This window comes from Macaca nemestrina, chromosome 7 (genome assembly GCF_043159975.1).
Source record: "Macaca nemestrina isolate mMacNem1 chromosome 7, mMacNem.hap1, whole genome shotgun sequence".
Lineage (NCBI taxonomy): Eukaryota > Metazoa > Chordata > Mammalia > Primates > Cercopithecidae > Macaca > Macaca nemestrina.
The window spans coordinates 4,898,101-4,911,006 of record NC_092131.1 but is presented as its reverse complement, the minus strand read 5'-3'; the positions used below and the strand labels follow the sequence as shown (position 1 = coordinate 4,911,006).

The window sequence follows — 12,906 nt, the reverse complement described above, 5'->3', positions numbered from 1 at the left end:
ACACATGCATGTTGTAGTGCCAGCTCTAAGCGTAGGAGGTGCACTTAATGGCTTGCGGCTGGGGAATATCATGGCTGACAGCACACCACCAGTGCAGCATCAGGGAAGGGAACTATATTCCTGATGCCACAGCAGGAAAGAGATGTGCGTCTTTCATTTCCTGAAAAAGCCATAGATTGTTTTGGATAATGGTTGCTGAATAAGAAACCACCCTAAACATCAGTGATTTAAAACAGTAATCTACCTTTGCATCTCATGGTTCTGTGGCCTGATCAAGCAGGGCTCAGCTGGGTGATTCTTCTGCTCCATGTGGCCTTGATGGAGGTAATTTATTGATATTCATCTGTTGGCTGGTCCAGTCATGAGGGTCCAAGATGGCCTTACGCACATGCTTGGATGGTTGGAAGGCCAGGCTCAGGGGATCCTCCCCCTCCTTGTGCTCTCAGGTCCTCTGCAGATGGCCTTTCTCCTAACTGAGGTGGTTGTGCTTCTTACATGACAACTCAGAACTCTTAAGAGTGAGTGTTCTAGGAGAGGAAGTGGAAGCTGCCAGTCTGTCTCTCTCCCTCTTTCTTCTTTTTTTTTTTCTTTTGAGATAGAGTCTCACTCTGTTGCCCAGGCTGAGTACAGTGGTACCATCATAGCTCACTGCAGCCTCAAACACCTGGGCAGAAGTGGTCCTCCCAGTCCAGCCTCCCAAGTAACTGGGACAAGAGGTGCATGCCACCATGCATAGCTAATTTCTTAGTTTTTAATTTTTTGTAGAGACAAGGTCTTAACTATGTTGCCCAGGCTGGTCTTGAACTCTTGGGTTCAAACGATCCTCCCACCTTGGCCTTCCAAAGTGAGCTACTGCACCCAGTCTGGAGCTGCCAGTGTCTTAAGCCTGGGCTTGGATAGCAGTGTAGCATTATTCCTGCCATGTTCTAAAAAGACACAGAGCCCTCTTATATTTGAGGAGAGGGGACATGGACCCTAATTCTTAAGGAAAGGAGGGTCAAAGAATTTGTGACTGTCTTTAATCCAATATATGCGTGGTGGCTAGATTCCATAGTGCTCTCAGTAATATATGTTAGATACCCATTTGAAAACTGTTGTGGATTAAAATGGAAATGCCAACTGTTGTGTGTTACTCATTTTCAGTGAGACAATACATTATGTGTTCTAAATCAATAATTTTAAAAAAACTTTTGGAGTATACCTATTCATAAAATAACTACCTCTATAAAATGTATGTCTTAGCAGCAGCCATCCTTGATCATGCGTTTGTCAAGTTTTTCAAGTACAACTTTGGGTCCATACATTTTTTTTTCTTCCTATTACTAGTTCATTTTAAAAATTAGTTGAAACCTTCCCTTTTATTTTAAAGAATATTGTGAGGTTTTTAATATTCCTCTGTGTTCTTAAAAAAAGCTTCATTGAGAAAATATTAGTAAGCCTATATATCCTAACTTTCCTTTCCTTTACCCTACATCATTCTAGTAAATCCCCAGAGACTTATTAGAATAAAGTTCTGGCTGTTTATGTATAAAAGTGTGGGGTAATTTGACAGTGTGCAGAGGTGTGTATGTATGGATGTGCTTTCACATAGAAACCCTGCCTTCCCAGCCTGTCTCAGCTGATTGTTGCAACACTGAGCCAAGCAAACATGATGAGGTCACAGAGAAGTGAGGGAGTGGATTTAAATAATGAAACAAGAAATCTGTGTCTTTGACTCCAGTGGAGCCCCAGTGTATTGGGATTAATGAGGGAAGAGCTGTGTCTGCCTGTGTTCCATGAGTGCCCCTTGCTTATACCTGTATGGAGAGCCCCAACATCCCTGGCTGGGAAGCCACTTAATCCTGTGTTTCCCAAGCATAACCTCTCTTTCTTCCCAAGGAGTCTTTCCTGAACATCTGACCTTCTGTGCAACATAGGCATGAATGGGGAGAGTGAGCTACTGTGGTGTTTCATGTATATATATGTGTGTATATACACACACACGTATGCACACATACACGTACACACACGTATATATATGTGTGTGTGTATATATGTATATATGTGTGTGTGTAGGTTTTCATCGATTGTTTCTGACTCATAAGTCCCGTAGTCCTTGTTACAGTCTTTTGTTGTAATGTTGGGTGTCTTGCCTCCTTTCAGCTGCCCAAGGCAGGACTCTAATCTGATTGTGAGTCAGAAGACCCTTATTCCAGAGAGGGCCCTGCCCCATTCCCTGGAGGAAGGAATGCTGCACAGAGAGGCCAAGAAAAGTCTGAACAGACAGGCCTTGCTGGGTTTAGATCATGGTTTTTTGTCCAAAAACATCTCTACATGATTGTAAGTCATGCCTGTGTTATGAAGCCTCCATAAAAACTCAAGGACAGGCTGGGCGTGGTGGTTCACGCCTGTAATCCCAGCACTTTGGGAGACTGAGGCGGGTGGATCACCTGAGGTCAGGAGTTCGAGACCAGCCTGGTCAACATGGTGAAACCCCATCTCTAATAAAAATACAAAAATCAGCCAGGCGTTGTGTCGGGCGCCTGTAGTCCCAGCTAGTCGGGAGGCTGAGGCAGGAGAATCGCTTAAACCCAGGAGGTGGAGGTTGCAGTGAGCCAAGATTGCACCATTGCATTCCTGCCTGGGTGTCAGAGCGAGACTCTCTCAAAAATAAACAAACAAAAACTCAAGGACAGCGTTCGAGAGCTTCCACTTGGTGGAACACGTGGAGGTTTCTGGAGGATGGCCCGAGGGAGGGCATGGAGGCTCCCGCCCGGCCTCATACCTCGCCCTTTGCATCCCTTCATCTGTGTCTTTTGCAGTATCCTCTACGATATACCAGTCAGTGTAAGTACATATTTCCCGGAGTCCTGTAAGCCACCCTGGCAAATTAGTCGAATCCAAAGAGGGTTTGTGGGAACCCCAACTTGAAGCTGGTGGGTCAGAAGTTCCAGAGGCCTGGACTTGGGACTGGTGTCTGAAGTAGGGATTGGGGGTGAACAGCCTTGGCGACTGAACCCCCAACAGCTGTGTTCACAGAATTCTTCTGCGTTGGCGATTATTGTCAGGGTGTGAAAGCGGGGAAAACACAGGTGGAGAGAGTTTTTCCCCAAACAGCCCTTGGTCAATGCCTCGGAATGACTGGCTGCTGCAGGGAATTGCAGAGGCCTGAGTGCCTCTGCTTCTCCCGTGATTCCTGAGGCCAGGACCTCTGGTCTTTGTGGTCTGAGGTCTCTTACGAAGGCAAAATGTTACGTATATATTTTGAATAAGGACACCTGTTCCTCATTCTGTTCTTTTGAATTCCAAAAGTGTGCTGGCCTGTGACATAGCATAAGGGACAGAATCATTGCTCTCCATGAGCCTTTGGGCTTGCTTCCTTGGGCACTACGTACTTTATCATTCGCCATCACCTTCGGGATTCTTTCTGCCGGAATGTAGTGGCTGTGGCCCGGGGGTGACCAGCATAGGGGTCAGAGAAGGGTAATGAGACTTGAGGCCTGGGGAGGGTAGTAGGCAAGGCAGGAGGGCAAGGGCCAGGGGGCAGCGTCATTCACACAGTTGAAAACGTGCCCTTGGCCTGTCTTCTCTCTGTGTTCTGCATCTTACAAAATAGATAGTGCCTTGTGTTAAGATGAATCAATATAGTTACCCCTTTCTGTATGGTCTTAAGCTTCTTAGGAACTGCTTTATATTTTAGTCACTTAGGCTTGGAGTGAAACATGTAAGGTATAGTTCAACCTGAAAAAAGTGGTCTGAGAGGCGTCTTCATAGAGTCCCCAATTCTGTATATGATAAGGGCTTATCAGGCTTTGACATTCTGCTCTTTTATGTGTAACACTACTGATGTAAACGTTTCTGGATTGTATAGAATGGTGGGAAGCATGGAGATTATCTGTTGGTGAGGGGGGGAGGGGAGGAGGAGAAGGAGGAGGGGGAGGGGGAGGAGGGGGAGCAGGAGGGGGAGGGAGAGGATGGGGAGGAGATAGTGGCATCCCTCCTGCAGAAACCCTGCAGTGGAAGGACAAGATTCCAGGAGGAATTAGAGACCAGTGGTCTAGTCCCCATCTGTCTTTGTGACCTTAGGCACGTCACTGAATCTCTTTGAAAGCCTTGTCTCCTTGCTTGGCATATGGGGATGATAGTTGTTGTGAAAATAAAATAATCAAGCTTTTAAAATTTATCTCACCATAAAAATGAAAAATGGTATTTAAGGTTAAAGGCACTTGTATTTCTTTGTTGGGAAAGAGAGGACAGGATATGTCCACCACACGTTCACCAGGTCAGCATGTATTTATCTACTGTGTGCCTGACTAAGCTTAGGTACTCAGTGTATTTTCGTGTAAAGAAAAACAACATTTGAGTGAGCACTGACCAAATCCAGCTTAGTTCAGAAAACCTTTTTTTTTTTTTTTTTTTGAGACTGGGTCTTGCTCTGCTGCCCAGGTTGGAATGCAGTGGTGCGATCACACTCACTGCAGCCTCAACCTCCCAGTCTCACGTGATCCTCACACCTTTCTAAGTTTACAACATTTTTTGGGCCAAGTATGGTAGCTCACACCTGTAATCCCAGCACTTTGGAAGGCAAAGGTGAACAGATTACTTGAGTTCAGGAGTTTGAGACCAGCCTGGGCTTTGTGGAGACCACGTCTCTATAAAACAAATACAAAAACTAGCCAGGTGTGGTGGCATGCGCCTTTAGTTCCAGCTCCTCAGGAGGCTGAGGTAGGAAGACAGCTTGACCCTGGGAGGCAGAGGTTGTGGTGAGCTGAGATCGCACCACTGCACTCCAGTCTGGGCGATAGCGAGACCCTGTCTCAAAAACACAAAATTTTTTTTGTAGAGGTAGGGCCTCTCCATGTTGCCCAGGCTGGTCTCAAATTCCTGGGTTCAGGTGATCGTCCTGCCTTGGCCTCCCGAAAGACTGGGATTATAGGCATGACCACTGTGCCCGGCCTCAGCAGACCTTTGGAAGGCACTTCATGGATGCCAGTCCTGTTGTTACAGTGCTAGGTAAATGCATAAAAATACTGCATGAGACATTCTGTGTTCTCAAGAAATTCAGACTGCTGATTTCAATCTGGAACATGACACTTTATGAAGGAGGCCATAGAACAAAAAAAGGGCAAATTAGAGGATTAGTAATTAACAAAAGCTAATACTCAGGTCAGAATAGACTCTTGTTCAGTTTACAGGAGGAATTTAACCAAATGAGCTTCTGCAGAGAACCAACATTAGGGTGGTGACCAGGCTGGGATACATACCTGTCATATCAGAAGTGGCCTGAGACTGGGTTTGAGAAGCAGTGGCAGATTTGGACTACTGAAAGCAGAATTAAGAGTCTGGTGGCATTGGGGGGAGATTAGTGCTGTGGAAGGCCTGCTCAGAGTCTTTCTCATGATGGGTGCATTTGGGAGGAGCTTCGCAGACATCAGAGGAGCTACAGAGGGTTTACACAGACGGAGGAACCAGCTGCACCAGCACTCAGGTTCCTTTCCATCTTAGCATCTCGTGAGCATAATTCAAAGTGCACAGTTTGACTAAGTATGTGCAGATTGCACTCAGTTCGTGAATTCATTCCCATAATGTAGCCCAGCCCAAGTGTTAGCACTTCTTGGGTTTTTTTTTTGTTGTTGTTGTTGTTCATTTGTTTGTTTTTTTTGAGAAGTCTCACTCTGTCACCCAGGCTGGAGTGCAGTGGAGCGATCTCGGCTCACTATAAGCTCCACCTCCCGGATCAAGCAGTTCTCCTGCCCCAGCCTCCCATGTAGCTGGGACTACAGGCACATGCCACCATGCCTGGCTAAGTTTTGTATTTTTAGTAGAGGTGGGGTTTCGCCATGTTGGTCAGGCTGGTCTCGAACTCCTGACCTCAAGGGACCCGTGTGCCTTGGCATCCAGAGTGCTGGGATTACAGGCTGAGCCACTGTGCCTGGCTGAGCACTTTTCTCATAGTCTTCTGCTAAGTATTTGCTTCTGTCAGCTGCCGGGCAGCAATAGTTTTCACATTTATTTGTGGCTGTCCTCCAGAACTTGGCCTTTAGTGTGGTATGTGTAGGATTTTGTTGATTCCAAGGGAGGGTAAAAAAATGCTGTGATCCCCAGAACCTAGGATGGCTGGGGTATTTTGTCTCTGAGGAATTTAATAACATTTTGTGGTCATTGCTGGAATCTTCCCAGACTCCTTTGATGGAAAGTAGGGACTGTGAGGGGAACTCCTGCCTGGGCTTGCAGGCTGCCTTCTCAGAGCCCTACGTTATTAGTGACTTACTGGGCTACTAGAAATGACCACAGAAACTGAGGCCCCCACCCATACCATTTGTATCAGTTAAGACCCTGGAAATTCAGATGTAGAGGGAATTTTTAAAGAGCTCCTGGGAGTGCTGATGCCCTGCTGGACTGGGAGCCTCTGCTCCAGTGGAAGTAGCACATCCCCTCCAGGGGCCCCATTGCTTTAGGAACGCAGGTTCCCAGGCCCTGCCTCAGACCTGCAGTCACAGTCAGCTCTCAGAGAGGCTTTTAGGTGATTGTCACATTCACCTAAGTGTGAGAAGCACTGTGCAGGCTTTGGGTGAGAGAGTCGGAGTTCACACCTTGCCTCTCTTTCTTCTTTCCCAGCTGCATGAACTTTACCAGGTTACTTGGTCTTTCTGAACCAGGACAGCAGCACATAAAGTGAGTACGATGGTGCAGGCCCCAATTCCTCAGCCACAATCCTGAAACCCCAGAGCCTCTGAAAATGGAATGTTTTTCATAGATTTGGTGCCACTTGGCCTGGACTTATTGAGGCTATTTATAATTTCTATTCCACTTAATACGAATATTTCATTATTTTACCACAGATTGTTAATTAACATTTTATCCCCCCCCCTTTTTTTTTTTTGAGAAGAGTCTTGCTCTGTTGCCCAGGCTAGAATCAGTGGCATGATCAAAGCTCTCTGCAGCCTTGAACTTCTGATCTCAAGTGATCTTCCCACCTCAGCCTCTCAAGTAGTGAGGACTACAATCTTGTGTCGCCAGATGCGGCTGATTTTTTAAATTAATTTTTTGTAAAGAAAGGGTTCTTCTCACTTTGTTACCTAGGCTAATCTCAGACTTCTAGACTCAAGTGATCCTCCCACCTCGGCCTCCCAAAGTGTTGGGATTACAGACATGAGCCACCACACCCAGTGAGTTAATGTGTTTTCTTATGGGTACTGCCTCAGACTTCCTCAGGAGTATTATATAATATATAAAATATACATACAATATTTCCTTTCTAAAATTCAAAAAATTCTGAACTCTGAAACATATCTGGCCTCGGTTTTGGGTAAGGATTATGGTGCTGTAGATACCCAGCTTATAGGTGGGTCAGTATATGCCATGTTAGTATGTTGGTATGTGTAGAAAACTCTTGGCAGTTAGCAGGCACCCAACAAATACAGCTATTTTTGTTTGTTTGTTTTGAGACAGTGTCTCACTCTGTTACCCAGGCAGAGGTGCAGTAGTACAATCACGGCTCACTGCAGCCTTGATTTCCTGGGTTCAAGTGATCCTCCCATGTCAGCTTCCCAAGTAGCTGGGACCACGAGTATGTGCCACCACACCTGGTTAATTAAAAAAATTTTTTTGGCCTGGTGCAGTGGCTCACGCCTGTAATCCCAGCACTTTGGGAGGCTGAGGTGGGTGGATCACAAGGTCAGGAGATCCAGACCATCCTGGCTAACATGGTGAAACCCCGTCTACTAAAAATACAAAAAGTTAGCTGGGCGTGGTGGCGGGCGCCTGTAGTCCCAGCTACTCGGGAGACTGAGGCAGGAGAATGGCGTGAACCTGGGAGGCAGAGCTTGCAGTGAGCCAAGATCGTGCCACTGCACTCCAGCCTGGGCGATGGAGGGAGACTCTGTCTCAAAAAAAAAAAAAAAAAGATTTTTTTGAGACGGAGTCTCACTGTATTGCCCATTCTGGTCTTCAACTCTTAGCAGTCCTCCCACCTTGGCCTCCCAAAGTGCTGGAATTGCAGGCATGAACCATTGTACCTGGACTCACTTTTTTTTTTTTTTTTTTTTAAAGAAACTGTTTAGGCCGGGCGCGGTGGCTCAAGCCTGTAATCCCAGCACTTTGGGAGGCCGAGACGGGCGGATCACGAGGTCAGGAGATCGAGACCATCCTGGCTAACACGGTGAAACCCCGTCTCTACTAAAAAAAATACAAAAAACTAGCCGGGCGAGGTGGCGGGCGCCTGTAGTCCCAGCTACTTGGGAGGCTGAGGCAGGAGAATGGCGTGAACCCAGGAGGCGGAGCTTGCAGTGAGCTGAGATCCAGCCACTGCACTCCAGCCTGGGCAACAGAGCGAGACTCCATCTCAAAAAAAAAAAAGAAACTGTTTAAAGACATTTCAAGCTAAGAGCAGAAGTTGTGTTAGAAGGTGGCTGTATTAGTCCATTCTCATGCTGCTATGAAAAAATTCCTGAGGCTGGCCGGGCACAGTGGCTCACGCCTGTAATCCCAGCACTTTGGGAGGCCAGGGTGGGTGGATCATGAGGTCAGGAGTTCGAGACCAGTCTGGCCAAGATGGTGAAACCCTGTCTCTACTAAAAATACCAAAAAAAAAAAAAAAAAAAAAAAAAAAGCTGGGTGTGATGGCAGGCGCCTGTAATCCCAGCTACTCAGGAGGCTGAGGCAGAAAAATCGCCTGAACTTGGGAGGTGGAAGTTTCAGTGAGCCAAGATTGCGCCACTGCACTCTAGCCTGGGCAACAGAGCAAGACTCTCAAAAAAAAAAAAGAAATACCTGAGACTGGGTAATTTATTAATATAAAGAGGTTTAATTGACTCAGTTCAGCGTGGCTGGGGAGGCCTCCTGAAACTTACAACCATGGCGGAAGGGGAAGCAAACACATCCTTCTTCACATGGTGGCAGCAAGGAGAAATGCTGAGCAAAGGGGGAAAAGCCCCTTATAAAACCATCAGATCTTGTGAGAACTCACTATCACAAGAACAGGATGGTGGAAACTGCCCCCATGATTCAATTGCCTCCCCCCAGGCCCCTCCTGTGACACATGGGGATTATGGGAACTACAATTCAAGATGAGATTTGGGTAGACACAGCCGTATCAGTGGCTTACGCTCCTGGCTTGGCCTCTTGGCAGGCTTTTTATAGAGAGTGGGATCCTTTTTCGGCATGAAGAACCTGTGTTCCTTAGAATTACAATCTTGGAATGTCAGCCCTTAGCTTCTTGTTTTTATTTTCACCCAGATGGTGCACATAAGGAGGCAGCATGAGGTGGGGTGGTGGCTAAGGGCGTGAGTGCTGGTGGCAGGCAGCCTGGTCTGAGTGACTGTGGGTCTTGGGCAGTTACCTTCCATGTGTCTCAGTTCTTTTACCTAGAAATAGGGATAATGGTACCTACCCCCTGGAGGTGTGAGATGGAAAGCATTTAACATAGGTAAGCTCAATAAAATTTAGCAGTTTTAGTTATTTAGGACCATAATGGATGTTAAGTGGGCCAGAAGTAGAATATTCTATTTATTTATTTATTTATTTAATTTATTTTATTTTTTATTTTATTTTATTTATTTATTTTTTTTGAGATGGAGTCTGGCTCTGTCGCCCAGGCTGGAGTGCAGTGGCCGGATCTCAGCTCACTGCAAGCTCCACCTCCCGGGTTCACACCATTCTCCTGCCTCAGCCTGCCAAGTAGCTGGGACTACAGGTGCCCGCCACCACGCCCGGCTAGTTTTTTTTTTGTATTTTTTTTTTTTTTTTTTTTTTGAGACGGAGTCTCGCTCTGTCGCCCAGGCTGGAGTGCAGTGGCCGGATCTCGGCTCACTGCAAGCTCCGCCTCCTGGGTTCACGCCATTCTCCTGCCTCAGCCTCCCCAGTAGCTGGGACTACAGGCGCCCGCCACCTCGCCCGGCTAGTTTTTTGTATTTTTTAGTAGAGACGGGGTTTCACCGTGTCAGCCAGGATGGTCTCGATCTCCTGACCTCGTGATCCGCCCACCTCGGCCTCCCAAAGTGCTGGGATTACAGGCTTGAGCCACCGCGCCCGGCCATTTTTTGTATTTTTTAGTGGAGATGGGGTTTCACCATGTTAGCCAGGATGGTCTCGATCTCCTGACCTCATGATCCGCCCGTCTCGGCCTCCCAGAGTGCTGGGATTACAGGCTTGAGCCACCGTGCCCGGCCTATTTTTTATTTTTTAAAGAGACAGGGTCTCACTCTGTTGCTTTGGCTGGACTCAAGCTCCTGAGCTCAAGTGATCCTCCTGCTTCAGGCTCCTGAGTAGCTGGGACTATAGGTGTGCACCCTGCAGCCAGCCAGAAGTGGAACATCTTGTTGGGGCTGGGCTCAGAGCTGGAGCTGGTGTCTGGCTCCGCTCGCTTCTGATTTCTCTTAGCCTCTGTCCTTCCCTTGCAAGCATCTGATGACTGCTGCATGTACCATAAAAACATGCAAAGATATAAATCTTGGTTTTGAGGAGGTGACCCTATGAAATTGACTAAAAAAATGTTGGGCCAGATATGGTGGTTGGCGCCTATAATCCCAGCACTTTGAGAGGCTCAGGCGGAGGATCGCTTGAGCCCAGGAGTTTGAGACCCTGTCTGAGAGAGAATTAGCTGGGCATGTTGGTGTGCACCTGTGGTCCCAGCTACTCGGGAGGCAGGGTGAGAGGGATCCTTCCAGGCTGAGACATGAGGGTTCTTTGAGCCCAGGAGGTCCATACTGCAGTGAGCCATGATTAGGTCACTGCATTCTAGCTTTGGTGACAGAGTGAGACTGTTTAAAAAAAAAAAGTTCAGAGAAATCATATGGTTGACTTGTGTGTGTCTACACAGACTCCCTTTTCTCTGTGGAGACAGAATCTTCAGTTCTCTGGGGTGTTCTTCAGATTCCCTTGCTCCCCGACTGACCTTAGGTAGGAAAATAATTGGGCCGTTTGGTGCACAGCAGATGAAAATTATCAGTATGTCCCTAGCTTTCCACTGTGAGGCCCCCATAGCAACAGAGGACAGTGGATGTGTGACTTGTACCCTTTCAGAGGGCCAATAATGCAGTATCCTAAAGCAGCCTTTTGTTTGTTTGTTTCTTTTTTTTTTTTTTTTTTGAGACAGGGTCTCACTCTGTTGCCCAAGCTGGAGTGTCATGGCATGATCTCAGCTCACAGGAGCATCAACCTCCCGAGCTCAAGTGATCCTCCCACCTCAGCCTCCCGAGTAGCTGGAACTATAGGTGCAAGCCACCACACTGGATGATTTTTGTATTTTTTGTAGAGACAGAGTTTTGCTGTATTGCCCAGGCTGGTCTTGAATTCCTGGCCTCAAGTAATCATCTTGCCCCAGCATCCCAAAGTGCTGGGACCACAGGCATGAAACATCATACCCAACCCTGTTCTTGATACCTGGTTTTGTGGTCCTTTTAATCTAAAATTCATATGAATCTTGAGTTCTGCTGTATGATATGTAATACGTAATATATAATATATGTTCTAATATTACAAAAGTCTAAAAATCTTTCTGTGCACCAAAATTGATCCTCCAGGACAGAAAAAATGCCAGTGGTTCCTGTCTATAGCACCATATTTTGAGGAACACAAGGAAAGATTTTGACCTTCCCTGGACGTAGAAGAATTTGTATTGTGATTCACACATCTTTAATGCCTTAATTACTTGTCTTCAATTTTCTTTCCTTTTGGCCCTTAAGGGAGTATTTGTTCTACATGCATATTTGCTGCCCTTTGGTTTAGATAATTTAGATAATTGGCAACTAGTTTTGGTCTCATTATCAGACATTTTACTCTGGACACCCCATCACCAGTCCCATCATGGGGGAGTTTGGGGGCCAGGAGATTCACTGGATGGTTCTTTTCTGGTGTATGCTCTTCTTAGATAGGGAGGAAAAAGTTAAAACCTCAAAAACTCTGTGGTAAACTGATGTGGGAATCTGATACTAAAAATGTCTCAAGTGATTTAAAGTGTGTAAGAATTACTCACTTTTCTGTGGAGAGCGATGTGCATAAAGACAGTGACAGATGGAAGAGAATATCCAGATGAGACCCTCACTGCCCTCAGTGCGTGGATTGCAGGATGCTGGGAGCCCCCTTGTGTGGAGACTCACTGCTGGTCTCCAAGCCCTCCGTGGCTTCTGCTGTGGCTTAGTCATCGCTTCCCAAGATACTGTTGGGTTCTTCTCCCTGCTGGTGAGCAGGGAGGCACCAGGGAGCCCCTTCCTGCAGCCACCTCGGTGACTCCACCCAGTTTTATATGGGGAAAGAATGCTCTACCTGGCCACGTTTTCCTGTGTCCTGTTGAAATGAAGAGGTTAGTCATGCATTCCCTCAGCTAGAGCATGAGGCAGTCCTTCCAAAGACTGTCCAATTAGACCCAGACTCTTCAAAGGAAATGTTATCATGTTTTGATGTCATAGTTCAAAACCTCACTGGGATGGTTTGTGTGTGTACATACCTGTTTTACTTTTAGTTTCACTAGAGGATGTCATTTGGGCTAGTTGTTTTTAAGTGAGCATTTCAAACTTAATTTGATTCCAGTTTCCTTGGTTATAGTTACAATGAAAGACCACTGGGTCTGGGACAGTGGTTCACATCCAGAGATGGAGTTGGTGGGATGAAGGGGGAGGTGCAGTTTTGTCCCCTAGGGGGCGTTTTGCAATGTGTGGAAACCTTCAGAAGTTGGGTGGGGGATGCCACTGCCATTGGTAAGTAGAGCCAGGGATGCTGTGAACACTGCAGCACTCAGCATCTACCTACAACAAAGAGTTTTTGGGTTCAAAATGTTAGTCGTGCCAAGGTTGAGACACCCTGACTTGGAAGTTGTTCATTCACGATACTCTTTTCTTGATTTCTTTTTTTTTTTTTTTGAGATGGGAGTCTCGCTCTGTTGCCCAGGCTGGAGTGGAGTAGGCGATCTCAGCTCACTGCAAGCTCCAC

The 12,906-nt window shown here is 46.7% G+C and overlaps 1 protein-coding gene across 5 annotated transcripts in view; it reads left to right on the top strand.

The window, feature by feature from the left end:
* The window catches only part of LOC105467377 (TNF receptor associated factor 3), a 136,016-nt gene that overhangs the window by 15,516 nt on the left and 107,594 nt on the right, over positions 1–12,906 (top strand). The window contains exon 1 of one of the 5 annotated variants that reach the window (XM_071099544.1): positions 6,632–6,654. The exons of the other annotated variants lie outside the window; for them this stretch is intronic. The gene's annotated coding sequence lies outside the window, so the exon portion shown is untranslated. Of the gene's footprint in view, positions 1–6,631; positions 6,655–12,906 lie in introns of those variants that run through there. 5 annotated transcript variants of the gene reach the window in all.